The sequence below is a fragment of the Zosterops lateralis genome (assembly GCF_965231275.1).
Source record: "Zosterops lateralis genome assembly, chromosome: 4".
Classification (NCBI taxonomy): Eukaryota; Metazoa; Chordata; class Aves; order Passeriformes; family Zosteropidae; genus Zosterops; species Zosterops lateralis.
The window spans coordinates 46,709,063-46,736,973 of record NC_139765.1 but is presented as its reverse complement, the minus strand read 5'-3'; positions in this window follow the sequence as shown (position 1 = coordinate 46,736,973).

Here is a 27,911-nt window from a genome sequence, read left to right as displayed (position 1 = left end):
AATATATTATCTATATATCTATACTATGTTTATTAACATTTACTTAACTCCCCTAGACCCCTTTGATAGCGTTTGTGCTTAAAATTTGGCTGATTGAATTGGCATTGTCTGATTATATGTGGTTTCATCAGAAAAATTCTGAGCATATATATAAATAGAATAAATGCTGAAATACAGTGCATTGTAACCTTTCAGGAGAAAGAAGCAAGTGCTATTTAATTAGCACAATGAAAATGCCTGCTTAATGTACACATGAAGAAAGACAATACATACATTTACAGGGAAATTAACAAAAACAATGATGGCAATATTATATTGCCATTGTGAAAAACAAAAGGCAGATTTTGCTTTTGAACCTTCCCAGTCAGCATGTGGCTTACATAATATATCCTTTCTAGCCTTAATAATTTTAAGAAGAGTAGATCACAATAACACTACAAAGGAAGAATATAATGCATTTTATGTGTGTGTTAAAGTGGGCACTCTCTTTTTGCATCACCAGCTCTGCTATAGCTTTTCTGAAAAATAAGCTGAAACAATTTTTGTCCTTTCTATTTCTGTAATTTCTCAAGTCTGCAACACAGCAAACCTTATCTCCAGTCCTCTATGGCATAAAAATTAAAGCATACAACTTTTTATATTTAAAAACTTTAAAGAAATGGTGGAATACTGTTGTTCACAGACTTCTATTGTGTCTCTGCCTGTTATGGTTCTGCAGCAATATCTGAATACAACAGGCCTGAGAAGCTGCAGTATTATTTGGTGTAATCCCATCTCACTGGGCTGCCATGTACCAAAAACACTCTTCTCAAACAACAGAAGGAACAGGGTTCATCCTTCCTGTTAAAACCAACAACAGAAGCAAATACTACCATTTTCCTCGGTGAATTTCTCATTTTGGTTTGTCAGAGTAAAAGACTACTCCTTCTCAAAAGATTAATATCATATGAATTTTCCATTTGCCCAGGACTAACACAATTGTACTTGAATTTACATAATTTATTTTTTAAAAAAATTCTTACATGTATTTCAGTCTTTAACTTCAAGCAAGTTATTTTAAGAGATTTGACACTTGGTCCATGCTGAAGGTTGTTTTTGCCCCATAGTTTTATTGGATTCAGATTCTACAGAACCTGGGGTTTTTTTGTGTACTGTTTCTTAAGCCTTTTATCCAGAAAACATAGAAGATTTAGTTTAAAATATTTTCTGATATTTTAACACAAAAATGTTAATATCCTTATTAAGATACGGCATTGGACACTATCAAAACTAGCAACAAACCTTCCCCCAATCAGTTTTATGAAAGTGCTTCAGATACTCAATTTACCTGCTTTTACTTTCAAATATTCATAAAAATAAATCCATGAGCTTTCTAGGACTTTTGAGGTAATAAAAAAAAAAGAAAATTTAAGGTGAGACAAGCTGGAAGTTGGTATAACTGATTAGAAAAGCAGCAGCCAAATGAGGATTGCTGTCTTGTCATTTATGGTGCCCAGTGAATTTTACTAATAGTTCCCTCTTTATCTGTGGCAAAGAAATATTCTTAGAAGAAAAATAACAATTGTCAGAGCATGAAATAATGGAATAGCCTTTCAACCAAAAAAATTAAGTTAGGTAAGTAGCTGATTTTTAAGTGGGTCTTGACAAAGACAAGCAGGGGATTAAAATGATATCACTTCATGTAAGAGCTGGGCAAGGAGATCTTGCCCAGTTCTTGTTCCTTGTAGCATTTTTGGACAAGTGTAGTATCATCAATAATTTTTAAAAATGAGGAAATTTTAATCTCATATAAGTAGTTTATTTGTGGTTGTAAACGTGGTTGTATATAAGTTTTGTGGCATGAATCACAAGAATTTTTAGTGGATTCCACATTCTTCTGTCACTCAGTAAGGCATTTAGTAAAAGCCTCTTCAAGGTTTGCAAGACACTTATACCTTGTCTATAAATTAACATTAAGGGTCAGACTGTAAATATTTCTCTCTTTCTTCTGCTCTGAAATGAATTTATATGGAGAACTAATTTTTCCTAAAGACTCCTTCAAATGAAACACAAGCCTTTTCCCTCGCAGTGGGAATAACTGGACTGAAACATGTCTTAGAAAAAATCAGGGTCAAGACCTTCTATTATGCATCATTTAGGGCAGAAATTGAATTGAATTGTCTTTTGCCACAAAATCATTCTAGTCAAATGTAGTAGCACATAGCTACAGAGTTCATCATATCCAGGGAGGGTGCAGCTGCTGGCTCTGGCAGGGAAAAGAATGAGATGGGTCTTCATTTACTTAGCTCGATAATCCTTATTTATTTACCCCTGGGGCTGGGAAAGGGGGTGAAGACAAAAAGACCAAGCAAAGGCAGAGTTGTGGTGTTTTTATAGGGCAGAGCAGGGGCAGAGTTTAGGGTTTGGGTCAAGGGAAGAGTTAACACAAGGTAATATCAAATTCCAGCCTCCTTAGAATGGGAGGATGACATAACAACCTATTTTAAATTGGTTAAAAAAGGTGTGTTGAACAACTTATAACAAAGGGATTCTTGGGAATATGACTTAATAGTTTACAAAACTAAAATGTACATTAGTAAGCTAAATTAACAAGCAATAGGAAAGCATTTGAAACTTAATTGCAAAGAATAAAGTAACAGAAATGATGATACTTAATTAAATGAATAGATTTTTACTTAATGGGTTAATAGTTCAATCTCCTTCAGATTTTGATCTTCTTACCAGAAGGGATGCAGTTCCTTGATTTCCTCTTCACAAAGGGCAGAATCCTTAGTGTTTGGTCTCGGCTTTAGTACTGATGTTATAGGTGTTACTATTTTGGATGATGGTGAGGACTGCGAAGCAAGGGAACGGTCAAGGAAGCGGTGATGGGGCCAGCAGTGTCACAGCAGGGCCCAGCTCCCCCACTGGACAGAGCAGCTCTGCCATGCCTCCACTGCCCCTGGGGCAGGGCCAGCTGCAGCAGTACAGAGGAAGAGATAGGTAAGGGGGAAGGTTTGGGACCAGAAAAGAAAGACTTCGGCAGGAAAAAGAGGATCTCAAAACCATGTGGTAAGTGCCATTTTTAGAAGGAAAGCCCTGGATGGTCTTCCCAGGCAGGGAACAGGGAATATGGAAAGACAGGGGACGAAGGAGAACACAGGACAACGAGAGGAGGTAGCATCACCTCTGGATGGGTTCCAACCTTTGCCCTGCCTTCATAGAAAGGGGAATAGGGGTGGCGGAGAGGGGCATGGGGTGACAGAGACAGTAGCAACTCTGTGCCATTCTGGCAGTTTTCTCTCCATGCCATGTTCTTAGGAACAAAGGGTAAGGAAAAATATGGGCAGCTTCACAGAAACTGAAAAATGTGAAGGTTCACAGGAGAGAGGACTACTGATCTAGGGCACCGACACTCTGCTTGCAATAGTCCATAATTGTCCATAAGTAGCCACCAGGAATTTATCATCCATAAGCTGCAGCAAACGTGTCAGGATAGTTGATAAGAGTCCCCAGAATGGTCCTTCTTGCAGGCAGACCAGCTGCTTGTAGCTCTTAAAAACTCCCTCTCATGAAGAATGAAAATACTTAAACCATTCATAAACATCTCACTGAGATGGTAGATGTTAATCTCATTGCTTGGTCCTGGTAAGCCTTACTACCTTACTGGGAGTTCCCCTCCCTGTAAGCTTTTTACCCCCACGTTTTCAAGATCACTCTAGGCCTGGCCTCCAGCCATGGTACTCTTCAGTCTTCCTTTTTCCTTCCTTCCCACAAGGTGTAGCAGTCAGCGGGTGAGTTACGGGGTGCTGGTCCTGTTGTCCTCACTGGATGTCCGCACACTCCACCATTTGTAGCACTGCGTAGCTACAGAGTTCATCATGTCCAGGGAGGGTGCAGCTGCTGGCACTGGCAGAAGTGGGAAGGAGCAAGATGGGTCTTCATTTATTTAGCTCAAGAATTCATTTATTTACCCCTGGGGCTGAGGAGGGGATGAAGATGAAAAGACCAGGCAAACGCAGGGTCATGGTGTTTTTATAGGGTAGAGCAGGGGTGGAGTTTAGGGTTTGGGTCAAGGGAGGAGCTAACACAAGATAAGATCAAATTCCAGCCTCCTTAGAATGAGAGGACTCCACAGTCAAAGACTAATGTTCTGGGATGAGAATTTACAGTCAGAGTTGTTGAAATACTTTATTATTTGTTTATTAAATAAATACTCTGCATGTGTCTGTCCTTCCTAATAAATACTAGAAAAATGATGCTATTAAGTAACTCAGAATATCTTCATCTTTTTCAGGCTGAAAAGAAGAAAAGATAATTCTCTGATAAATAGGTAGCTATGGCAATCGGCTGATAAGTAGCATAGTTTGAATGCCCTCCCTTCTCCACAATATATGAAACAATTTCAAAAAGAACAACTGTGGTATGAAAGCAAATGACCTCTGCAGACCTTGGAGCACAGGGAATTCTCTTGGGAAGTGAGATAATTAGTTATTCCCTAACAACATTAGATGGGAGGGGGAAGGAAGACACATTGGAGAAGAAGGAAAAAAATAAATAGAAGAAGGAAAAAATATAAATAGAAAAATAAAAAACTAAAATATTTACTACAGATAATTTTTAGCTCAAAATACCTTCTTGGGTTTTTTGCATTTTAAAAATTATTTTCAATTGACCAAGAGTACAATTTCAGTGAATGCTCTACTAACTATAAATGAGACTACTGAAAAAAAATTGCTACCTTCCATGACTAGAACTTATGCATTTAAAACTGAGAGGAGCTGAGTTCCACTGACAGGAAGAACAAAATTAAAAATTAAATAACATAAGTCAGTGTGAACTTTGCCTGAGTAGTTTTGAATTGGTTAGCACAAAGTTAAAAGCATATAATAGTAATAATACTTTTCAATTATGCACTCCTAAAGCCATAAAAAGAGTATTGTCTTGTTATACAATATTCGTCCCATATTATTTTGCTATTATTAAAAAATCAGGAATAGATTTCATTACCAGTTATGATAATCACTCTTACCTTAAACAACAGCAGCATCAGAACAATGGACTGCATTCTGCTCTGAAGTTGCAATTCTGAACACAGCCAGTAATTTCTGGTTGTCAGAGTCAAATAACAGATACTGTATTTTAATTAAGAGGCAGTTTAATTGTTGTATTTTAATTAAGAGGCAATTAAACATATCAATTATCCAATACAGAAAGGAGTGCACTTGGAATAGAAATTATATAAATATATTAGGAATAGCCTAATTTCCAGTGAATATAATTTTTTCTCAATAGTAATCAATAATAAGAACATCACTGAAGACCACATTTTCCTCTTCCCCCCCCACCCCCCCTTTTTAACATATCAACTCTATATCTTTCAAATCAGTTACACTTTTCACACATTATGGGTATATAGGATTGAGATCTTCCAGGGACTATGTATGGCATATGGCTATTGTTTGAATTTCCCCATTTTTTCTCTATAATTTCTTAAAGATTTTTTCCAACCAAGTCTTTGATTTTTCTGTGAGCCAATGACTGGCACCCAGGGATAAAGGCTAGCTTTTCATTGCCAGAATTATCACGAATATTTAGCATAACTTTTATACAATATATGCATCTTCTTTTATTTTAAAAATTTTCTTTGTATTAAAGGAATTTACAAACAGTTCATCTATGTGTATTCTACAAAACTTCCAATTATCCTGCTTGAATTCTAAGGAGAATTAATTTAAGTCTTCTAATATATTGTTTCTCAACCATCAGCTCTGCGTCTGTGTCAATTGCTCATTTGACTTTCTATGAGTAACAAAGCAGTCAATTTGTACTGTAACTCGAAGGCAACTCCCTGAGAAGGCTGTAGTTTTCCTGAGAAGAGGTTTTTGGTATCACCTAAATCTATTGTGAGTTTACCAGCTGAGCTCTTATGCAGTAAAATTAGCAAACTATGAAACCATCTAGATACTAGCTTACTTGTAAACATGCACCTACCTAAGATGGTATGGTGCTTCCTATTATACTTCAGAATTCTGAGTCATAAATAGGTAAAAAACACAAACTTCAACCCTGATTTTGGGGAGTTTTTGTGAAAGATTTGTGCTGGGTGAAGTTTTATGTGCAAATGCTAAAAGTACCATATTTCTTAGTAGTATCACACATTCTGTGATGCCCTAGACTTTCAGAAAACTTGATTTTCTGCTTACTAGCATATCAGATATTCTGATTTAGGGTACTTTGTTGTAAATAGGCAATAGGGTGGAATAACATGAATGATTAATTATTACAGCATGGTCAAACTTATATGCTTGCCATTTCAGCTGGGGTTTCTGGTTTCAGAATGGAGTAGATGATACTGTAAGACTATTGTAGGTCCTCTTCTTTTGTGCCCATCTTCCCTTCTTCCATGTTGCCATCCTAAGATGCCTTAGTCTGCCCAATTATAGACCTCATTAACCATTTTCTTATTTAGTCATGATGGCAATTCTATAACTCTTGGCATATCTCATTTTCTTATATGTAATATTACATTTGATTGTGGACATACAGGACTCTCTCTATCAGCTGGCATTTGATAAGTCAAGGATATAACAAAAGGGTGGAGAAGGTCTTGTCCTGTTACCGCAGAGCCCATATATTCAGTTGGCCATATTTATGCTTGGTAGGGTTCCAAAACACCAAGCCGTCTTTAGTTATAGTTTATCTTTGATCACAACAATATGGACAGTGTGTTCTCTCCTTCCTCCTACTATATTATCCAGACTTGTGTGATTAATACATGAAACAATAGTGTTCTAGTCTGTACCATCTTACCTTGTCTCAGTGTTGAAATAACTGAGTGACTTTATAGGACTTTACAAGTGTGTAATACAGTATACATACAATAAGATGTAAGTACAGCAAAATGTAAATGTAAGACATCTAAACCTGAGAATAACTATATTGACTAGATATAATTATCTACTGCCACTTGAGAATTTTCAGGGCATCATATCTGGGCTCATATCACCCTCTATAGAGGAGTACAGATTTTTTTAGACCTTTTGTCCTATCTGAAGGACAAAAAATATATTATATCTGAAGATACATGGGATAATCTCAATTACCTATATCCAGGCAACTTAACTGTGTTGTAGATGTCAACATCTGAGTTAATGTCTAAATTTCCACAGTGATCAGTGTTTTTATGAATCTAGACCTCCAGAGATACCTGCATGAGGTTGGCAGATAGGAAACAGGACTAAAAGGAATCTTGTGGTTTTCTGATGTCGTAGCTGTAGACCAGGAAGAATATATTATGTCATCTTAAACATCTTAGGCAACCAAATTGCTTCCTTAGTCTATTTAATCAATTCAACTAAGATTTGCCTCACCCTAAAGAAACATCTGGTGATCAATCAATTCAGCATTTTTCTATGGCTCCCTGGCAGTGCTGTGTGTCTCCTCACTGACTGTTATGGGAGCCCTTGGATTGTGATGTCATCTAACTTGCCCCTAAATACTAGAAAGGAGATGAGAGTTTACGTGTCAGAATCTTAAACAGAAACCCAGCATGCATTACTGTCCTAGATACTGGAAACCAGATTTTAAAACTATATGTGCATTATTTTTATATTTGAGAATCTGTTGTGGATTTGAACATCTGTGAGTTTAATGCTGTGAGAGGAAATGTACTTTATCTGTTTCAAGACAGAATTAATATTGAGTTAGGAGTGAATGACCTCTACATGGACAGATCAAAAAGGTATTGAACTTTTTGTCATAACAGTATCTAACTTGTGTTCTTTGTGATACAGTGCATAAAACCAGAACAAAACAAAACACCTGGCACAGCTTTTTTGTGACTAGAAATTTCAGTAGGAACAAACTTAACACTGTTTATCCTCATACAAAGCTAACATTTTCCCACTGTATGAGTCTTATGCTACATTATGCACTACAAGGCTACTAACTGCTTCAACATCTCCCTAAATTTATGCACGAGTGATCTTAGCCTAACTCCAACCAACTGCACTTTAACTGCAAACTCAAGCATCTCTGTTTTAGGTTCATTTCACCCAATTTCCCCATTTCAATATCTGTAGCAACTCCAGAGGGGGCCCAAATCAGTAAACCAGCATGACCATCACTGCTCTCACCAGCTGGTGACCTGTACTAATTGTCCGCATTTGATCCACTTATGCTACTGAATGAAGAATATCTAAAAAATATAAAGCAAAAACCTTGTTCCTGTACTGAATAATTACATGTTCAATAATCCAACAATACCATTGCTGTTTGGTAATATTCTGAAATAAAAGCAATATTTCTATGATAGCTAAAATATGTCATATCTCTGTGATAGCTAAAATATTTCATGCCAGGATCTACAGTACTAGGTGTTGGTTTCACATTGTCCTAGGGTGATGTTATGATGCTTCTATCCCCAATCGTCTATTCTGTGTCTGCTGTATGTTGAATTTTGTGTCTTTAAGAATGATTCTGAGAGAAGCAAGAAAAGAAGAAGCACACAGTTTGTTTTGAGAAAACAGTGTTCACTCCTACATATTCTTTTTTCTCTAGAATCGGTGTGTTCATTGGAGGTACGGACAGCGGTTGGAGAGAGAAATTTTTTTGCTTTTACTTATACTTAGTTTAGCTAGCTGAGGCAAAGAAGCTTCCTGGGGTGGTTTTTTTTTTTTGTTTTTTTTTTTTTTTCTTTTTCTTGGGACTGTTTAAATCTTCTCTGGACTGAAAAACCCAGAGGAGGACTGAGATCTTGCGCCCGTGGCCCACTGGGCCTGGACCTCAGCATTTTGCAGCACCAAAGGGACAGGGACTGATAAGAGACTGAGAGAGATGAGCTAACTCCCAGCAAGGACTTCTCTCAGTTTTGCCGTCTTTCTTTGGAGTGGTGAAAGTTTTATTGTTTCATATTATTCATTCCTTATACTTGTGAGAATTTTGTTAGTTAAATAAATGTTTTTTTTCCACTTTTCTCTAAAGTTCTTTTCCCAAACTGACTGGGGAGGAGGGGCTGTTTAAGTTTGCTCTCCAGAGGAACCCATTCAGAGGTTTCGTCCCAAAATTTGCCCTAAACCAAGACACATATAAATAAATTTTAAACTGTTTTAATGTAATTCACCTTGACATTCTTTCATAGGAGTGTTTGAACGAAAAACCTGCATTTAAGGAAAGCGAATACCTGGGTGATTTATTTCAGTGGAATGAAAGCAGACTTTACCAATCACAGTATTTGACTGGGAGAGTCAAATACAGAAAGAGTTTGTGTATGGCAAGGGACACAGAATAAGAACGCCTCTACAGATTCTACACTCCAAAAGACTAAATTGGAACTAAAACAGAAGTAGCTAATTTTATCAAGCTCTTAATATAAAAATACGATGCTGTGTAACTAAAATTTATTATTTCATGCTTCATGTTACTATTAAGACATACCCTGAAAGCAAATAAAAAAAGTACCCATGTCACAAATTTTCCAGGACTTCAAGCGACTATGTTAATGACTATGTTAATTATTTTTTCTATTACTTGAATTTTTAGATCATAAGATTCAAAATGGTTTGTTTAATAATCTTGCTGAAAGCAAAGCTTTGTAATTTATTATACTACCATACAGTAAAGGGTGTTCTCATGGAAGAACATGAAATGGTTTCTTAGGAATACAGTTACCATTCATGGAATGGTATAGAATAAAAAATTGTCTTAGTTTGAAAAGACAGGAGTCTGTAAAGGAAGGCAAAAGCCTCCTGTGAAGTGGGAAAGGTAAACCCCCTCCCTCCCTCCGAATTACCACAATTTCAAAATAAAAAAAACAGCTCTCAGGCAAAGGTATGGGAATGGGAATAATAGTTATTTACTAGAAAAAAACTAAAATAGAAAAAAAAGAACAACAAATGTAATTAGTACAAACAAAACTACTGATACAGTCAGAAAACCTGACACCCTGAGGAGTCAGGGTGTTGGTAAAAGTCCAGTTGGATGATGGCTGTGCCTCCTGCAGTGGCAGATGAAATGCTGCTGAAGCAGAGATCCTGTAGAAGGGTATAGTTCTCTGTGAAGGTCTGGTGATAGAGTAGATGGGCCTGGTCCTCCTCTGGGAATCCAGCAGGGAAGAAGCTGCTTCTCTGGGAATCCAGCGAAGATGGCTGCTCCTCTGGGAATCCAGTGAAGAAAACTGGGCCGATGGCTTAGACCAAGCTTATTTTATGCAGGTAGGAATGCTTGGTTCCTCCTTCTGGGTGGAGCATCTCACAATGGGATGATGTACCTTATCAGTCATGCAGTGAGTCACTTAATGGCCCATTAGCAGGAGACATCTCCCCGGAGGGAGACATTGTTCTTGGAAGAGATAAGATAACTGCCCCCACCTCCAACAGATGGCAAATAGAATACATTCTTATCTCACAAATCCAGGACATTATCCACCCCTTATTCTATTTCCATCTGCATCACAATGAAATCTTACACCCATTTCTCACTTAAGACTAGGTTTCCTTGTGGTACACAACGGGTTTCTCCATCTTTCTGCATTACCCACCAAGTATAACCAGGTCCTTGAGCAAAAACAATCCCACGGATGGGTTTGTCTTTGCCTGAGGTGGGATTAATCCAAACAGTTTTTCCTAAAATACCTTTCATATGTACCACAGGGACTTTATCTCCATCTACTGTGTGCACGGGTTCAGACTGGGCAGGACCAGCTCGATTGATGGACCCTCGGGTGTTGACCATTCAGGTTGCTTTTGCCAGGTTCATTTCCCAGTTTCTAAAAGTTCCACCACCAAGTGCCTTCAGGGTGGTCTTAAGGAGTCCGTTGCACCGTTCAACTTTGCCGGCAGCTGGAGCATGATAGGGAATATGATATATCCATTCGATACCATGTTCTCTGGCCCAGGTGTTGATAAGGCTGTTCTTGAAATGGGTTCTGTTGTCCGACTCTATTCTCTCAGGGGTGCCATGTCTCCACAGGACTTGCTTTTCCAGGCCTAAGATGGTGTTCCGGGCGGTGGCATGAGGCACAGGGTAGGTCTCCAGCCATCCAGTGGTGGCTTCCACCATGGTCAGCACGTAGCGCTTGCCTTGGCGTGTCTGGGGCAGTGTGATGTAGTCTATCTGCCAGGCCTCCCCATACTTGTACTTGGACTACCGTCCACCATACCATAGGGGCTTCACCCGCTTGGCCTGTTTGATGGCAGCACACGTCTCACAGTCATGGATAACCTGAGAAATGCTGTCCATGGTTAGGTCCACCCCTCGGTCTCGTGCCCACTTGTAGGTGGCATCTCTGCCCTGATGACCTGACGCATCATGGGCCCATCGAGCCAGGAACAACTCCCCCTTATGGTGCCAATCTAGGTCTATCTTTGACACCTCTATTCTTGCTGCCTGATCTACTTGCTCGTTGTTTCGGTGCTCCTCATCAGCCCGACTTTTGGGGACATGGGCATCTACATGACGGACTTTCACTGTTAGTTTCTCCACCCGAGAGGCAATGTCTTTCCATATATCAGCAGCCCAGATGGGTTTTCCTCTGCGCTGCCAGTTGGCCTTTCTCCACCTTCCCAGCCACCCCCACAGAGCATTGGCTACCATCCACGAATCGGTGTAAAGGTAGAGCCTTGGCCACTTCTCCCTTTCAGCAATGTCCAGGGCCAGCTGAACAGCCTTGAGCTCAGCGAGTTGGCTCGATCCACCTTCTCCTTCGGTAGCCTGTGCAACCTGTCGTGTGGGGCTCCATACGGCTGCTTTCCACTTTCGGTTTATCCCTACGATGCGACAAGAACCGTCAGTGAAAAGAGCGTAGCATGTTTCCTCTGCTGGTAGTTGGTTATATGGTGGCGCTTCTTCAGCCCTTGTCACTTGTTCCTGTTCCTCATCATCAGTGAGACCGAAGTTTTCACCTTCCGGCCAGTTCGTAATTATCTCCAAAATCCCAGGGCGATTCGGATTTCCAATACGGGCACGCTGGGTGATAAGGGCAATCCATTTGCTCCATGTAGCATCAGTGGCATGGTGGGTAGTGGGAACCTTTCCTTTGAACATCCAGCCCAGCACCGGGAGTCGGGGTGCCAGGAGGAGTTGTGCTTCCGTGCCAATCACCTCCGAGGCGGCTTGAACTCCTTCATAGGCAGCCAAGATTTCTTTCTCTGTTGGGGTGTAGTTGGCTTCGGACCCTCTGTAACCTCGGCTCCAGAATCCCAAGGGTCGGCCTCGAGTCTCACCAGGCACCTTCTGCCAAAGGCTCCAGGACAAGCCATTGTTCCCGGCTGCAGAGTAGAGCACGTTCTTCACCTCTGGTCCCGTCCTGACTGGGCCAAGGGCTACTGCATGAGCAATCTCCTGCTTGATCTGGGTGAAGGCTTGCTGCTGTTCAGGGCCCCAGTGGAAATCGTTCTTCTTGCGGGTAACCAGGTAGAGAGGGCTCACAATCTGGCTATACTCGGGAATGTGCATTCTCCAAAATCCTATGGCACCCAGGAAAGCTTGTGTTTCCTTTTTGCTGGTCGGTGGAGACATCGCCGTGATCTTGTTGATGACCTCAGTGGGAATCTGGCGGCGTCCATCTTGCCATTTCACTCCAAGGAACTGGATCTCTCGGGCAGGTCCTTTGACTTTGCTCTTCTTAATGGCGAAACCGGCTTTCAGGAGAATCTGGATGATTTTTTCTCCTTTCTCAAACACCTCTGCCACTGTGCTCCCCCACACAATGATGTCATCGATGTATTGCAGGTGTTCTGGAGCCTCACCCTTTTCCAGTGCAGTCTGGATCAGTCCATGGCAGATGGTGGGGCTGTGTTTCCACCCTTGGGGCAGTCGGTTCTAGGTGTACTGCACACCTCTCCACGTGAAAGCAAACTGAGGCCTGCATTCTGCTGCCAGAGGAATGGAGAAAAACGCGTTAGCAATGTCAATAGTGGCATACCACTTTGCTGCTTTGGACTCCAGCTCGTACTGGAGTTCCAGCATGTCCGGCACAGCAGCGCTCAGCGGTGGAGTCACTTCATTCAAGCCACGGTAGTCCACAGTCAATCTCCATTCTCTGTCGGATTTGCGCACAGGCCAGATGGGGCTGTTGAAGGGTGAGTGAGTTTTGCTGACCACCCCTTGGCTCTCCAGCTCACGAATCATCCGGTGGATGGGGATCACAGCATCTCGATCTGTCCGATATTGCCGGCGGTGCACTGTCGAGGTCGCAATTGGCACACGTTGCTCTTCCACCCTCAGGAGTCCTACTGCAGACGGGTTCTCTGATAATCCAGGCAAGGTGTTCAACTGCTTAATGTTCTCTGCCTCTACAGCAGCTATTCCAAAAGCCCACCTGAGTCCCTTTGGGTCTTTGTAATAGCCGTTCCGGAGAAAGTCTATGCCTAGAATACATGGAGCGTCTGGGCCGGTCACAATAGAATGTTTCTTCCACTCCTTCCCGGTCAGGCTCACCTCGGCCTCCACCAGGGTCAGTTGCTGAGATCCCCCTGTCACACCAGCAATGGAAACAGCCTCTGCCCCCACCTGTCCCGATGGTATTAAAGTACACTGCGCACCAGTATCAACTAAAGCATCATATTTTTGTGGCTCTGATGTGCCAGGCCATCGGATCCACACTGTCCAGAAGATCCGGTTTTCCCGTGCCTCTCCCTGGCTAGAGACAGGGCACCTCTAACACTGGTTATTATTCCCTTCCTGGGCATACATACTAGAGGTTCCTTCAAGGGGATCTGACACATCATACCTGGCAGCTCGGTCATGGGAGGTCGAGGCTACCTTCACCTTGGTGGAAGTTCCTCGGTTAGAGTTTCCCTCTTTGAGCTGACGCACCCGTGCTGCCAGGACAGAAGTGGGTTTCCCATCCCACCTACCCATGTCTTCCCCATGGTCACGCAGGAAGAACCACAAATTGGCCCTTGGGGTGTACCCTCTGTCTCTAGCTGGGGAATGTTGGGCACTGAATTTGGGGCCTGTAACTCGCACAGGGGCTGCATTAACTTTCTTCATCTCCTCCCTCATCTCCCTCATCTCCTCTTTGAACTCCTTAATCACAGCTGAGATATGAGCCTGCATTGGGCCATTGATCATGCTCTCATAATTCCTCAGCTTGTTGGCAACAGAACCCATGGTCTCTCGGTTAGTATCTGCATCAATTGTTGCAATAAAAGTGGTGTATTGAGATGGCCCAAGGTTTGCTAGGCTCCACAGCATTTGCCCTGTGCACCTGACTTTGTCGGGGTCATTGTCATGCTGTCCATCCCTCCCGAAGAGTACCTCCAATATTGCTACTTCCCTCAGCTGTTGGATCCCTTCCTCAAGGGTCTTCCAGCGCATCCTATGGTGGTGCTCCTGCATTCTTTCCTTGTGGACAAACCTCTCTCTGACACTCATTAAAAGCCGCTCCCAGAGAGAAAGAGACCCTGGCTCCCTTACAAAAATCTGATTCATACCTGAGTCCTGGGTCAAGGGTCCCAAGTTCCTTGCCTCACCACCATCCAGCTGCACGCCTGTACCCATAAGATCCCAGACCCGGAGTAACCAGGTAGTATAAGCCTCACGTCCCCGTCGCACAATGTCTTTGTGCAGGTTACGGAGACTTTCGTACCTCAGGGACTCAGTGATGATTGCAACCTCTGGCTCCCCTGTGGGTTGTGAGGTTCCTCCATTCCTATCCTTATCTGGGTGCTCAGCTTTCATCTTAGACCTCCTTGTTTCTACCGGGGCAACTGCTGCTGGCTGTGACTGCCTTTGTGGTTCGGCTGGACCCTGGACAGTTGTAACACCTGTGGGTTCCACTGCTGTACTATTTGGCTGTCCCTCTTGAAGGCAAAGTGAGAGTTTCTCAATAGCTGGGGAAATGCACTCCTTCAGCATCTGACTCATCTCACGTATCTCCTTAACCAGAACCCCCACCCAATCTGGGTGGTTCATTTCTGAGACAGACTGTGGGGCAGGGTCAGGCTCTGGAACAGCAGCATCTCTAGTCTCTGGGGCAGGTGTCAGGGTAGTTCTCCATGTTAATCTTCCCTTATCTCTGAGTGCTAAATATAACAGGCATATCAACAACACCACCCATTGTATGACATCATTAGCATTCAGAGTGGATCTTAACCCTTCAAAAACTGGTGGAGCAGACCCAAAAAGATGGTTAAAAGGTTGGGAGAAAATCTCCCCTGGTGTCATTTCTTCACAATAGGTACCATTATTAAGGTAACCCCAAAAACACACAGTTAGTGTATGATAGCTCTGAATCCATGTACCTGCCTTCCAGAGGAAGTTAAAGATCCATGAATTCCTCACCTTATTAACCCATAAGCCAAACTGGATAACAGCCACAGTAGCCTTAGTTATAGGACCCATATCTAGATAAGGGCCTGCAAATGGGAGAAATACAGCCACGATCACGTGCCACCCAAACCAAGGTAAGCTAGACCACATGGTGACACTCAAAGATGTTTCTATATCAGTACACACAATTAGATTACTTAAGAACTATTATTCCCTTTTTCCTTTCAATGCCCTCGAGCCCCACGTTGGGCGCCAAGATCTGTCTTAGTTTGAAAAGACAGGAGTCTGTAAAGGAAGGCAAAAGCCTCCTGTGAAGTGGGAAAGGTAAACCCCCTCCCTCCCTCCGAATTACCACAATTTCAAAATAAAAAAAACAGCTCTCAGGCAAAGGTATGGGAATGGGAATAATAGTTATTTACTAGAAAAAAACTAAAATAGAAAAAAAAGAACAACAAATGTAATTAGTACAAACAAAACTACTGATACAGTCAGAAAACCTGACACCCTGAGGAGTCAGGGTGTTGGTAAAAGTCCAGTTGGATGATGGCTGTGCCTCCTGCAGTGGCAGATGAAATGCTGCTGAAGCAGAGATCCTGTAGAAGGGTATAGTTCTCTGTGAAGGTCTGGTGATAGAGTAGATGGGCCTGGTCCTCCTCTGGGAATCCAGCAGGGAAGAAGCTGCTTCTCTGGGAATCCAGCGAAGATGGCTGCTCCTCTGGGAATCCAGTGAAGAAAACTGGGCCGATGGCTTAGACCAAGCTTATTTTATGCAGGTAGGAATGCTTGGTTCCTCCTTCTGGGTGGAGCATCTCACAATGGGATGATGTACCTTATCAGTCATGCAGTGAGTCACTTAATGGCCCATTAGCAGGAGACATCTCCCCGGAGGGAGACATTGTTCTTGGAAGAGATAAGATAACTGCCCCCACCTCCAACAGATGGCAAATAGAATACATTCTTATCTCACAAATCCAGGACAAAAATAAAAAGACTTGAGAATCATAGAAAATATGCTATCAATAAATATCCATATATTAGTCTATTTCCACTATTCATATCATATTTTTGTGTGAAGAATCTAATAAAAGATATGTGTCACTCCCCCCCATAGACATCATAATTATCCACAGGGCATAGTAGTAGAAGATGACATATTGCTAATGAAATTATTCCTGTAAATGAAAACAGTCAGTTAGTGGGTACCTGAGACCCTGCCTCTTGGAAAATAAATTCAGCAGCATCTGAATATAGCATAACAGAAAAATGATTGAATGAGACCTGTGGGGCATAAATCTGCTCAAGGTCCAGTGGGATTACCACTTCCTAGGGTGCTGGTGGAAATAAAGGTGTAGAATATCTCAAGGCATCTCATAATTTGGAGACACCAATTTATCCACATTGCAGGCCAATGAACCAGAAAATATCTTAGAGCATTCTTCTGATTCAAAATTCCAGGGTATTTTGTGCTTGGAATTGACAACATTTCAACATAAAGGGCATTCTTAGAGCAACATAATATGGCATTTTAAACCAATTGATTATGTTCTTTATCCTCTTCTGTTTTTCGCCATCAGACATAACAAAGTTTATGCTGTACACTATTTCAAAATATGTGGCCAATTGTAACAGAAAAAGAAGCAAAAAAGAATATATTTCTCACATCTTTCTATATATCATCTTGTTCCCACTGTATTAAATCTTGTTTTAGTTACAGACATCCATGAGAGACTTTCCAGAGATTTTGCTGAGCTTAGATAAGACTGGACATGATTAATGTCACTCTTCAGCTGGATACTCAGTGTAGGGGTATACTGTCTGTATCAGATTCCAAGCCCACACAAAGAATTTTCCTCCAGTCTTCTCTGCTGTCATCCAGCAAGATAAAGAACTACTTCTGTTAACTCCCTCCCTGCTAGCTAATAAGATCTTTTGCTTGCCTAAGGAATTAAAAAATGCATCTCAAGGAGTGAAAACAGAAAACAAGACCTGAATATCTAAGTGTTTGCACTGGATCTGATCTGGGCTCCATCTAACTCTGTGTTCTGAAAAATGAGCAGACAAGCACTGAACACCTCATGGGAAAGTATAAAAAAGGAAGCCCTTTTATAGGTAAAAATTGGTTAAAAATATGAGTGATATCCTTATTTACAAAAAATAGCATTGAATAATAAAGAAGTTTTGTTGGCTCTCGTTTATTATTTTAAATTTTTTTATTTTTAGGCTTTACCTTTATTATCACCTTCTGTGACCTCTGGCATATGCATCTCAGGTATTTAGTGCATTTCTAATATCCTGGTATCCTGGAATATCCTGCCAAACATTTGTGGCAGGGATGCACAAAAAGGGCGACTCTTCCCTTTTTTTTTTTTTTAAGTTCAGTTGATCTTCCCAGAAGTTTCTCCATTATTCATGGAAAATTTCATGTAATATATATGTCATATAATATTTTACATATTTCATACAAATAAAAGTGCCATGATTCATGTTAAAACACTACCTCTAGGTTTTTTTATCCTATTCTTACTCAATTTACTTCACCTTCTGGTCACAGCTGTGTGAAGGATGTTTACACTGTGCCTAAGAATAACTACATACATGTTTCAATGAATGTATTGCTGCTGTTGATCCCAGAAGTAAAAGTAAATGTTAGGGTCACTACTTAAGACAAGCCCAGGTATCTGTTTCACAAATTTTCCAGGACTTCAAGCGACTATGTTGATGATTATGGTGATTATTTTTTCTAAGGTTACTACTTGATTTTTTAAATCATAAGATTCAAAATGGTTTGTTTAATGACCTTGCTGTTGTTTTTAATGTTACACAAAGCCTCAGGGAATAAGTAAATATGTATAATTCAAAGAAAAATGACTACATAATTCCTTTAGTATGAGGTAAAACTATCACAGTGAAGTGTGACATTTTTTCCATGAAAACTGGTCACGCAAATTGGTCAATACATTAATAGATTATTCAGTATATATTTCAAACGTAATCTGCTGGGTCAAAATGAGTATTGCAATGTAATCTTTCCAGATTTTCCAGCAACTTTTCCAGTATTATGCAGAACCCAATGATACACGTGATTCCAAAGTAAGCTGCATATCCCCCAGCACAAACACAATTAGAGAATCCAGTGAAAATTTGCGATGACTGATGCCACTGAAAATATTCAATATACATGGACTTTTACTTCTGTTGAATACAATTACAGAAGGGGGAGAGTTTGGCAAAGATGAACTTAGAACAACAAAGTCAAAAAAAATAAATGATGCACCTGTATGGTCTTATATCACACTTGTGAGAAGGAGCTGTAGGAGTCACAGGCTCCTTACCTCCACTCAGGAGCTGTCTTGAAAACTAGTCCTTTTATAAGTTATGATATAACCATGTGTATGCCTAGACCTGTACCTTTGGATCTGTGGATTAGACTTCCCAACATATGCTCAGACCTGCCAGAAAATCCCTGGGCTGGCTGTGCTCTGCTGCTCTGTGTAGCTACACCTGGCCAAGTGAGCATTGCCTCTGCCGCACTTGCTCTCAGGGGAGGGCTGTAAGCAGCATCTTTTCCTTGCTGCTCCCTGATGCAATATCAATGATACAGGATTCTTTAGGATTTTTAAAAATTATGATTATTAGTTTTGATCATTATCATAACTAATTAGTTATGATTATTTAGTTATTATTATTTGGAAGATGAAGAAAAACTAATTTTGAAGACACACTGACTTTTCAAGGTGAAAGAAAACACTACAGCTAAAATAAGCCTTTAAAGCTTATGACTTTTAAAAGATGAACCACGCATTGAATCATGAACTGAACCATGCATTTATTACTAGTATTGTTTGCTGAAGAGTTCAGGTAAATTTTGTCACAAGAAAAATAAAGTTGGCTGAGAAATCTCAGCTGTGAGGTTCAATAAGGACAATGGTAAATGGATAACATGGATCGGAGAGAAAAGGTTCTCCTAAGTCTTTTGTGTTTGTCCTACTTGGCTATGAAGCAAGCAGAAAGGCAATACAGAATATGAGGGAGAAAACATGTTTGTTTTATCTTTTCTGTTGGGAGTTTGTTTTGGTTTTGTTTTGGGGTTTTTTTTTTGGAATCTACCCAGGAGAAAGGTAATTGTGCAATTAATTTTCATTTGTGTTATAAAGCTCCTTTGGTTTTATAGGCTGCAAATAAAAGGCCATAAAGATATTTATGCTCTTGGTATTTGCATGCGATGGGGCTGACAACGACTATGTTCCTGGATATCATTTTAGCTCATAAAGCTTGCAGTATGCTGAGCTGACCAGCCACTATATGTAATAATCAGCTAGGATTGACCATGGCATTTGGATCTGGAATTTGAATAGCCATGCAGGTGTTCAGAGTCTTTTTTGATTAATTCCCTAATTAAACCTAGAGACTCCTTCCCATTCTGAAAGTAGTTCAGGGTTTCAATTTTGAATTATTTGAGTCCTCTTACAGTCTGGGCTTATGCATTTTCTTATTTATACTTATCTCACCATTCACTGAGGAATACAGTGTGAAAACTGTGCAATAATTCTGGTCTTCGCCTATTTAAAACACAAGTTTTTGTGGTGGACCCAAAAAGCTATTTCTGGGACATAATGAGGTGAACAGAGAAAACAATTTGGTGTGCAACAGCAGTTTGGCCTTTGTCGACTTTTCATTTGTTTGCCTCTTACCAAGGTTATGGAGAGGGATGTAGAGACAATGAACTTGCAAGCTTCAAAATGTTAATTTTGAAGATGTTAATCTTCAAGAGGGAAACCCTTTTGTCACTAATTCCCAGGCTAATCAACTGTGAGATGAAATACTGGAAGTACTACTTGTGATTTTTTCTTTTTCTTTACCTGTAAATTAAACTCAAGAATGGAAGAAAGAAGCATTTTTTGCCTACCCATCTCACTTCTCTAATGGGCAAATTTCTGAATACACTGGATATAGAAGTTAAACTTCATGTACATATGTATTCATTTCAAATCTCACAATAATCCTGACGCATAATTCTGCCTCATTACTCCTGATGCATTCCTGTCACCTTTGTGACAAAAAGAGATTAAGAGAAAGAATATAAACAAATTCTAAGCCTTATACTTAGCTTGGTGCAAGACTAAATGAGGATGACAAGTGTCTTTATCCTACTTTTTTTTCCCTTTATTTAATTTGATAGAACAGTACCTACAGCAACCTGCTACACCTTAAACAGCCTCAGAGCAAACCACAGAAAATAGTCTGAATCCACTAAGCACCATATAGAAGTGTCCTGGCTAATCCACTTGCCATGAAGAATACATTACTTGTTTTCCACATGATGATATGTATATGGTCCCCAGGGTTCACTTTGGGACCAGTTCTGTTTAATTTCTTTAACAACAATCTGCACAAGGTTATCAACTGCACACTTGGTGAGTTTGCAGAAACCACCAAGCTGGGTGGGAATGTCAATCTGCTGGAGATTTGGAAGGCTCTGCAGAGGAATTTGGACAGACCAATTGCATGAGGTTCAACAAGAAGTGCTGAGTCCTGCCCTTTGGTCACAACCACATGCAGCATTAGAGACTGGGGCAAAAGTGGCTGGAAAGCTGTGTGATAAAAAGGGATCTGTTTGGCAGGTAGCTGAACATGAACCATCAGTATACCCAGGTGGCTAAGAAGACCAATGACATCATGGTCTGTAAAAGCAATGGGGTGGTCAGCAGGACCAGGCAGTCAATTGTCCCTCTGTACTCAGTTCTGGGCCCCTTACTACAAGCAGGACATTGAGGTGCTGGAGTGTGTCCAGAGAAGGGTAACACAGCTGGAGAACAAGTGGAGGAGTGGCCAAGGGAACTGGGGCTGTTCAGCCTGGAGATAAACAAGCTGAAAGGAAACCTTATTGCACTTTACAACAACTTGAAAGGAGGTTGTAAAGTGTTGGAGATTGGCCTGGTTAAGACAAGAAAAAAACACCCTCCAGATTTACCAGTGGAGATCTAGATTGGATATTAGGAAAATTTCTTCACTGAAAGGATTGTCAAATATTGGCACAGGCTGCACAGAGAAGTTGATGAGTCACTATCCCCAGAGGGATTTAAAAGGCATGTAGATGTGGCACTTAGGAACATAGTTTAGTGCTAGACTTGGCATTGCTGGGTTAATGGCAGGACTTAATGAACTTCAGGTCTTTTCCAACCTATTCTATGATTCTGCCCTTAAAATATTATCCTGGAAATATAAATTCTAAAATAACGTTAGATTTACTCCTACTTGTGGTTTGTTTGTTTAGTGTTCCAGATCCTGTTGAAGAAGTGTGTTCATGTTTTTTTAACTTATTTCTGTATGTAATTGAATTAGGGCAATAAATGCTTTGTTCCTTTATCTTAATAAGTGATTTATTTTTTTGGTTTGATTCTTTTATTTGTTTGTTTGTTTGCTTGTTTTTAACATAAGATGCACTGCAGTGAGACGAAAAGTAGCATCATAAATGTCACCACAAAAATGAAATATAGATAACAATTCTAGGATATATTAGAAAATTGGATTATCCAGATTTCTTGTTAGAGACAGACAATATTTATATTTTCAGACTTAACAACAGAAAAAAAAAAGAAATTATACTGTAGCTTAAATGAACACAGGACTTATGCCTGTTAAAATTTGAGGGGGGGAATATTAAAACTAAGGATTTTTTTTTTTGTTCCTAGCTAAATTGATATTAGAAAGCCAAACTCAGCAGATTTAAGATTTTAACTTATTTTATGTAGAGAAAGAGACACGGGCAGAATAATTTATCAAGCTAAGGTTCAGATGGCTGTATAAAGTTGAAACCATAAATATATTTATCTGACAAAAAGCAGATATTTCTTTCCCCACTTTGTTTCTGAAAAAAGTAAAAATATGAACTTTCACACTGCACTCTAGACTGATTCTTGTCACTGCACAGCAGTCAGTGATAAAAAACAATTGCAATAATAAATCATGACATCTATCAACCCTTGGTAGGGAAAAAAGCTAATGGATGCTGGACTGTTGTAGGAAATCTAAAAGAATATTGAATGAAACTTGGAAAGAAGACTTCTAAGAAAAGTAAGCTGCCACATTTTGTTCAAGTTATTAGGACATTCTTTGATTTCAGAAGTATTAAATTTTTTTAAAAAATTGCTTTTATTATGTCCAGTAAATTGATAATAAATATCTAAATATCTAAAATCTATCATATATTATCTGTGCTGGTTCTAATTTTCTTCTGACCTTAGTTCAAGATTACATTAGGACAGAAACCTTTCCTAAAGTATTGTTTCCATGTTATAGAGTAGCACAAGTTGCATATTAGAATACATGCCAGTGTATAGTAAAATATCATGACACTTTACCTCCAAGAGGACATACAGTTCACATATAAAATTTAATAATATATACATATAGAATTTACAATGTTTTACAATTGTATAGGAGCTGTGAAGGATGGTTGCTATACATGTTTACTGCTTTGTGCAAAAGTTAATTCACAGTGTGTTCAAATGAAAACATATAGACCAAGGTTTCTTCTGGATAACATTAGAACAAAGTCTTTTATTCCATTTGACATGTAGCATAGCTCATTCCTGTTGTTCAAGGACACTCCTGAGGAAGTTGTTGCACTTTAGAAAATGCTTGAAAAACTTTGCAGAATACTTTATCTTACTTCATTTTATATTAAAACTTCGCTTTATATTAAAATTGCTTAAAAAACGAAACATCCATAACTGAAAATTGAATTCCTGCATTAAGAAGACATGTTTTTTTCTTCATGACTGTTTGGATTTTTCTTGGAAATACAGACTGCTGCTTTGAATCTTCAGCAGGATGACCCATTAATTCCATAAAAATTTTATTTTATTTTTGGTATCCTATTTTTTGGCAGACTGAAAATTCAGATTGGAGGAGTTTGGAAGCCTATTTAAATGTGTGATAAAACTTTAGGGAAAGGAGATCACATCTTTCCTCTTATAGTTAAAAAAATATAGTTTATCATCAGACACTTTCAAAAGAAAATTAAAAGACTAAGATTTCTCAGATCCAATTAGTAAAACAAGTTGAAATAGTCCACCAGTCATGATGCACTTGCCGTCAAATTAGAGGTGCCCCAACAGAGAGTCTCACAAACTGTAAAGAATTCTGCCTCTGTGTGAGTCAGCTACTACTGTTTTCCACACAACCACTGCCACAGGTGATGGATCATGGAGAAGGTGTGGATGAGAAGTGCAGGTTACAGAATAAGAATCTTGATGATCCTTTAGGAAACAACATATAGAACAAGGCATTTAGATCACAGTAAACTGGATTGGAGACAGACAATGCCAGAAACCTCACGCTGCAACTAAAGTTCTGTAATTAAAGAAAATATGCCTTGGATAAACTGGGCATTTTAAATAACTGGAAGATGTTGTATTATTATTTAAAATTATTTAAAATATTTATTATTTTTAAAAGTATTATTGCTTCATTGTAATTTATTATATTATTAGTATTCTTCTTCAATTTTCCTGAAGGAGGAATTAAAGCCAGAAAGGATGAAGAATTAATCCTCATTTAGAGGAATTTGAGGGTATTGAAGAAGGGAAAATGATTTTGAAAGAAAAAAGAACTGTTCAAAAAATCCACAAGGTCGTTACAAAAAGAAAGTGCTCTAATGTCATAGCTAAAGAAAACAAGGGCAAAAAGGAAGCTAGGTGTTCCAGTTGCCAGATGTTCAGTAGTAAGTCTGGCTGGATGTAATGTAATGAAAGAGCTGAACCATTCCACTGTCTGACAGAGCTACAAATAGAATGAAGTATGTACAGTACCACATCTTTTCCTATACTCTGGAAGTGTCAAGCACTGCTAAGCTGTTGGCTAACAAAAGCACACTATATGGAGAACATATAGTGAGTTCACAGTGTTGCAGTGGGGAAGAAGCTGGAGGTGCATGGGGACGGGCAAAGCTCTTTTAGACCTTTCCTCTATGGCCAGATGCAGATCTGCTTCAGGAAAATTACTTGTGGGTCTTTTCAGTTACTTAGGAAAATCAGATTTGATAAACATGCCTGTTGTGATAAATGTGTGTAGAGTTGGAAATTGGATTTAACCTTACTAGCCCAAAAATGAGCATACTGTGTGTTGGATTTGTATGATCAGGTTTTGGTACAGAGGAGGCTACAGGGGTGGCTTCTTTCAGAAATTTCCAGAAGCTTCCCCTATGTCTCAGAGGGTCAACACCAACTGTCTTGCAGATGGACCCATCATGGGCCAAGAACAAACCCAAGAGCATTGGTAGTAGTATCTCTGTGATAATGTAGTTAGGAAGTGGGGAAAAACCCCGTTGTCCTGGGTTGCAGTGTAGGAGGTACACAAAGTATTTATTCTATCACCATCCTCATGAACTGTTAAACCAAGTGAGGCAGTGTTCTAGTGTTCCCAAGCCTCCTGCCTTTGGGCTCTTCTGCTAATGGCCCATCAACGCCTGGCCCATGACTCACAGATAACTCCCTCCAGGAGTTATCTCTGTTTAATGGGCCATCAAGGACCCACTTCACAACTCATCATCCCATTGTGAGATGCTCCACCCAGGGGGAGGAGCCAAGCATTCTCACCTGGATATAATCTGGGATTTGGGACAGTACAAGCAGCCCTTACCTACTGGATTCCCAGAGGACCAGAGCCACCAGACCTTTCTACGGGATCACTGCTTCTAGGAAGACCACCTCATCTGGACTGCTTCCACCATCCTGCTCAGGTTGTATTCTGACTCTGTCAGTGGCCCTTTGTGTTATTGCATTTATTTTATTTTATTTTTACCTTTTTACCTTTCTTCTTATTAAATTGTATTTCTGACTTGGAGCCTCTCACTCGTTTTGCTTTCAAACCACGACACCCGTGCACATCAGCAACTGCAGCCAGAGAGAGGAGTGAAAATATGTGAGAGAGACTGTAGGCATCAACCTGGCAGAGCCACAGAGACAGCCAAGTTTCTACCTCTGACAGGCCAGTTCTTGGCTTCAAGCCCTGGGAAATGTTTGTTTAACTTAGGATGAGACAAAGATCTCCTCCCAGGAGTGCTTGCTGCTCTTATGTTAATAAACCCCAGTTCAGTCTATTGGGTACCCCTATTCCATATTTGGTCATGTTTCTAGAACTCTTTACCCTCAAGCCTATATATTGTCAATCCCCGCTCATTTCCGGTCTTTGGAGTTTGCCCCCATACAGTGTACAGCTTTTATCCTGAGAGTTCTGTGTTTGGTTTCTGGGCATCATCCCTATTTTATTTCTCATTAAAGTAATTTTACTTTTCAGGCAATTCATCACACCTGCTCCTTTTTCTGCACTACATCTGCCCTGAAATCAGGGAACCCAAAAGACTTGTCGCAGTCAACCCACAACTGCAACAGTGGCACTGATGAACAGGGATTCTGATATTCAGGGCTCCCTGTGTCTCCCATGTCAGCTGGGGATAGGTGATAGGTAGGCCAGTGCTCCCCAGAATTGTGCATTGTGCTGAGCCTGGTGGCTTTGTTGTCAAAAAGGACTTTGACCAGGATCAGCAAGGATGATGACAGTTGCACCTGTGGAGGATTGCAGGTGGGTTTGGGGAAGCACAGGACATTTATGACCCATTTTGCCACTGTGCTTTAAAATACATGCCCAAGTTCCATCACTGATTTGGGATGTTCCAGTGGCTGTTCCCCCTAAAGAGGAAAGAGAGAAAAATGGGTGGCCAGACGTCCAAAGTACAGAGGGGAGTATATAGACAATTTAAATTAATTCTAACAGACCAAAACAAAGAATTTTCAAAGAAAGAATTGAAATCAATTGTGAAATGGATTTCAAAAAATTTTCCAGACACCTCTGCTAATGAAATTTGTACCATCAGATTTTGGGATTCAGTGGGAGTTAAATTATATGATCTGTCAACTAAGAGGGACCCTGTTGCTCTCCACATGCCCCCCTCTTTCATATTAATCCTTGAAACTCTTCACCAGCCAGCACAGCGTTGATCGCTGAGTTAGTCAGTCTCCCTGGACCCAAAACCCTCCCTGGAACCTTCCCTTTGTGGACCCTCAAAAGTGATGCAAAATGGTACTGGCCACATCATTTTGGAGCCTAATACCCCAGGGATACAAGAAGGAGGGAGTCAAAATGTGGCTCAAGTGTCTAGTTGTTCTTCCACAATTTGGTCTCCTTCACTTCTTTCCTCCACCTTCTCTTCCTGTCCAAACTAACCCTTGGGAACCATCCCCTCGACTATGGGTCACACCTCCAACATCAATCACCCTGGCCCCATCCTAAGCCACCCCTCTGGAACTCCACCCCAGAAGTCCGCCATTTTGAACCAAGATCCAGACTCAAAATCAAAAACCATACAAAAATTATCAGACAAAGTGTTTCCCCATATCCCCCTGTGTACAGAAATCAGAGCCAATAGTGTAATTACACCTCATCCAGGTGGTCCAGTAGTCACCCACTTCAACTGCCTCAGACTACGTTTCTCATTTGTGGGAATAGAGCATGGCCAGACATTCCATCTCACATTAAAGGTGGACCATGTATCTTGGGGAGGCTTATCTTACTGGCACCCAATGTTTAAATAGTTTACAATAAAAAGGATAGAGCAAAAAGACCTACACATTATTTTGAAGCCGACTGCAAAGACAACATAACCTATTGGAGTAAAAGCAAAAGAATTGCAACCTCTGTTATTGCCTTGGGTAGCTGCAGCCAAAGCATTAGGACAGTTGGATCATCTCGGGTGCCTACTAAGTAAGCAAACTAATGCTACCTCTATTGCCTCAAGTGGCCTGCTCTCAGATGTTGAAACTGTTAGACACGCAACCTTACAAAACAGAGCAGCGATATATTTTTTATTTCTGGCACATGGCCACGGCTGTGAGGACTTCAGGGGGATGTGCTGAATGAATCTCTCCAGCCACATCAAGTCAATTCATAAGAGTATCCAAGCGTTACAAGAAGCTTCAAGTAGAAAACGAGGACTGGTTTAATGAACGTTTCAAAGGTTGGGGTTTAAATGGTTGGGCTTTGTCTGTGGTCAAAACAGGATTGTTAATTCTTGTTATTATCATAGTTGTATTGTTAATAGTTCCATAACTGTTTATGCATTTCTATAAGATTTTACAAAAATCCTTCAATTCCATTTTTTTAATCAAAAGAGAAGATGTTTGTGAAACTTCTCTGTCTTCTTTCAAAAAGCCAACCATATTTTACCATATAGCTTTATGCAGACCAGTAGAAGAATTCTTCTGTAGAATAGTCACTTTTACCTCAGTTTTGTTCTGGTATGGAAGTAATGAATTACAGACCACTGATATAAAAATCCTGGGTTTTTTAAAAATATGCGAGTCTAAAATATAACTTCATGATGTAACTTACATTTAAATGAAACTTTTATGAATGGAAAAACAGTAGATAAAAAATTACTTTTCAGGATTATTGGGGATTTTTTCTTCTAATATAGGACTGCATCACCTATAAGAGAAAGCTGTTTAAATGTTGAAGTCAGGAGACATGGGGAATTTTACAATCATGTGATATGAAATGCTTTAACATTTAGAAAGAAATTTAACAAGTTTCCTTCTCCTTGCAAAAATTACTTTGGAGTGTAATGATTGGTCTCTGCTTCTCTGTATGTTACATTT